General features: G+C 48.1%; 1 long non-coding RNA gene across 1 annotated transcript; it reads right to left on the bottom strand.

The window, feature by feature from the left end:
* Positions 1-1029: 1029 nt before the first annotated feature.
* On the bottom strand, positions 1030-3255 carry LOC118076362 (uncharacterized). The gene is made up of 2 exons (XR_004691489.3): positions 3133-3255; positions 1030-1577 (listed from the first exon to the last, which is right to left on the bottom strand). It is a non-coding gene; the product is annotated as an uncharacterized LOC118076362 (long non-coding RNA).
* Positions 3256-3913: the final 658 nt, after the last annotated feature.

Raw genomic sequence — 3913 nt, 5'->3', positions numbered from 1 at the left:
AGCTCCCTAAGCCGTTCCTCATAAGGCATCGTTTCCAGGCCTTTGACCATTTTGGTTGCCCTCTTCTGGACACGTTCCAGCTTATCAGTATCCTTCTTGAACTGTGGTGCCCAGAACTGGACACAGTACTCCAGGTGAGGTCTGACCAGAGCAGAATACAGTGGTACTATTACTTCCCTTGATCTAGATGCTATACTCCTATTGATGCAGCCCAGAATTGCATTGGCTTTTTTAGCTGCTGCATCACACCATCAAAGCATTCCTGACAGATGGCCATCAAGCCTCCGCTTAAAGACTTCCAAAGAAGGAGACTCCACCACACTCCTCGGCAGCAAATTCCACTGTCGAACAGCTCTTACTGTCAGGAAGTTCTTCCTAATGTTTAGGTGGAATCTTCTTTCTTGTAGTTTGAATCCATTGCTCCGTGTCCGCTTCTCTGGAGCAGCAGAAAACAACCTTTCACCCTCAATCCCACTATGCTACCATCCAGGGATGAGCAAATCCATCCATTTCAATTTCTCTCCATTTCTCATTTTGACAAGACTAAATTGACTTCTCTACCTCACTTTGCAATTTTTAAAAGTCCTCGTGAAAACGTATCCCAATTTTTGTACCAATTTCTCCTACCATAGCGTACACATATCTGCATGCAATTTTGCCTAATACACCCTTTTAAGCAACGTAATTTCTCTTAATATAACGCATTTCTGTATTTTATTTTCACAGATATGTGCATTTTGATCCACGCATTCCCCTGGTATTTCACACACACACGCACACACACGCACACACACACACACACACACACACACACGAGAACTGCATTGCAAAATTCAGAAAAGTGCAAATTTCGGTTCACACATTGTTCCATAAAGTGCAGTTTAGCAAAGTTCACCTTAAAAAGCAAACTGAATCTAATTCCCCCCTGTCTCTTCATCACTAGCAGTGTGTGTGTGTGGTTGCAATCGGCCCCAATACATTGATTTAACAAATTAGAACAGAGAAAAGAACAGTCCAACAATCTATTGGTGCTGGGAAATTAGCTGATTTTATTGCCATTCACCTGCCTGTGAGGGTGAGGAAACCTGTCATGGTATTTTGAGCTTTTCACATTAGCATGGCAGGGTCCTGACGTCTCAAGGAGGAGATTCCAGACAGGAGCTCAGTTGGTCAACGAGACTCCCTGAAATGCTGGGGTGATGCAGCAGGGCTGTATAGGATGGGATGAAGCAAAACCCAAACATTTTTGGAGAAAGCAAAATGTCAAAGCAGAGTGCAGAGAGGACTGGCTTCGATGGCGTCAGCGAGGTCCGGCAGGTGATGAATGTCGAATTGCTTTGGCGGGGAGCTCCCCTCGGTTTTCCAGCGGCCGAGAAAGAACATCATCAACAGCAGCCCTTGGGAGGTTGCTTGGTTTGGGGGGGACACTTTACAACCGGAGGACAGCAGGGGACCGTTTTGGGGGGACACTTCACGGCTGGGGGGCAGCATGGGGCAGTTTTGGGGGGACATTTGGTGGGGGGTGCCTTGCAGCCTTGCTTGCACTGGGACATGTTTCCAAAAGTGGGTGGATAAACCTGCAGAGACAGAATGAAGGAGGAAATAAGAATTTAGGGGAGCAAAGAAAGGTTAATCTTATCCACAACTCCAATTCCCAACAGGGGCTAGCCAGACACTTCTGAGAAGCCTTGTGACAAGGGTGTGGCAGTGACTGCCCTCTCCTTTTGATTTCTCTCCCATCAAATGAGATTCTGAGATACACTGCCTCTGGCCCTGGAGGCTCCATTCCCAACTAGAGACCTTAGTGCAGTGGTAGTGTAGCCTTACCGGCTACTGAGGGTCCTTAAGTTGCGCCCAGGCAGGACAGAGATAGTCAATAATGACACCGGGGGTTTTCATACAGAGAAAGAATTTAATTTTCTTATTAATAAGAGACTCAAGGTGATCAGCTCACGACAAGAGTAGAGAAACACAAATTGCAAAGCTTCTTATACACTGCTTTGGGCTCCTTTCCCCCTCCCTATAAATGTGCGCACGCAAGGGGGTCACGCACGCAAGGGGGTCACTAGTACATATATGGATCTTCCTGTGTCCGGTCCTGTGCGTAAACACATGCTGGCTTAACGAAGCCTTTAGCCTTCAGTTTACGCGTCAAGCTAGCAACTTCCAGCAGCCTTGAGTAAGACTGCGTGTCAGGCATAGCAGCAGATAAGCCCTTCTCATCCGGCCTTGATAGCTTAGCATTCTGTCTGGCTTCCCCTTTGGCACACAGAGGCATAGAGGCAAAGAGAAAAGCATTTTAGGGGGGAAAGCATCCCAGGAATATGGGGCCAAGCCACACAGCCAGAATCACACAATGCAGGCTATATGATCAGATTTATAGCTCAATAACACAATTGGCAATTCTCTTCCTACAGGAGAGCACTTGCTCGGCATGCAGAAGGGCTGAGAATGTAGAAGACAGTGTTGTCTACATGGACTGGCAGCGTCTCTTCAGGGTTTCAGGCAGGGGTGGTGCCCAACCTACATGGAGTTGCTGGGGGTTGAACCTGAATCCTTCTGCATGCCAAGCAGCTGCTCTGCCTACTGAGCCAAGGCATCCATCCAAGCCAGCACCCTGGCTCCTTCCCGCCACAATGGTAGGCCAACCAGATGCTTCTAGGAAGCCCACAGCCAGTGCATGAAGGTAGCAGAACCTGGAAACCTTCTGCATGCCAAGCAGGTGTTCCAATGAAGCTCCGACTATGGCACGGAGTGGGACGTCCCTCTCAGAGGGGTGCACTCTAGGACTTTCCAAAACTTGGGAACCAACCGTGAGGTGGCACTGTGGTTACCAGATCGAGAGGCAGTCATTTTTTCCCCCTGAGGAAAAATCTAGATGAAATCCAGTAAACGGATTATTTAAATCCCACCTCCATGCAAAGAGATAAGTATGCCACCTCGCTTGAGATTCTCATGGTGTTGCCTCATGTTCCAGCCCGGGGCTGCGTTGCAGAACGCCATGGACTGAAAGAAGCGATTTCCACATCATGCCAGTCTCTGTGGAGATTGTATCTATCGACAGCCCTCTTTCCAAAACCCCACAGAGGAAAACAGCGAGGGTACACAGCTAATCTGCACTGTGGGACTTACCCAAATTCACAAGACGGAGCAAAGAGGTGAAGCCGACCCAATGGATTGAGGAGCGAGGAGCTGCCAGCCTCTCTTTTATACCCGATTCCAAACTGTCTCTTCCGAGCAGAGAAATGTGGACAGGAGACATTGCAGCTGCTCAATTATCTAATTGACCCAATGAGATCTCACAAGGGCCAACTCCCCATATTCTCCATCAATGGCTCAGGTGAGGAAACATTCCTGCTCGGTGAGGCCTCGTGCCATCACCCTTCTGCAAATTCCGCTCTTCTCTAGAGCGGTCCAGCAGTTTCTCAGCATCAACATCATTCTTAAGTGCTTCTGCTTCTGGGCACAGGAAGAGTCATAGCTCCATGGCAGAGCATGTGTTTGGCTTGCAGAAGGCCCCAGATTCAAGTCCTGGAATCTCCAGGCAGAGCTGAGGGTGAGGGACAGGAGCCATGTCTGAAACCCTGGGACAACGACGCCAACCAGTATAGACCAGTGTTTCCCAAAGTGGGCAATAATGCCTCCTGGGGGTGCTGGAACAATCGGGGGAGGGGTGGTGGTAGCCTTGGGTGCAATTGGGGGAGCCGTTGAATAAAAATAAGGGGGCGGTGGAAGCAAAAAGAAAGAAGAGAATGAAATTTTGGGAAGCTATTTGTACATGTTTCATCTCTCTCTTTTTTGAAACAATTTTTATTTGATTTTAGAAATATAAAATTATAACAATACAGCCCAACACATCAACAGTTAAAAGATTCTTCCGAATCTCTTGACTTCCCACCTTCCCCTCCACGGG

The sequence above is a fragment of the Zootoca vivipara genome, chromosome 16 (assembly GCF_965207765.1).
Source record: "Zootoca vivipara chromosome 16, rZooViv2.hap1.1, whole genome shotgun sequence".
Classification (NCBI taxonomy): Eukaryota; Metazoa; Chordata; class Lepidosauria; order Squamata; family Lacertidae; genus Zootoca; species Zootoca vivipara.
The sequence above is the reverse complement of the archived record's forward strand: the minus strand, read 5'-3'. Positions and strand labels throughout refer to the sequence as shown.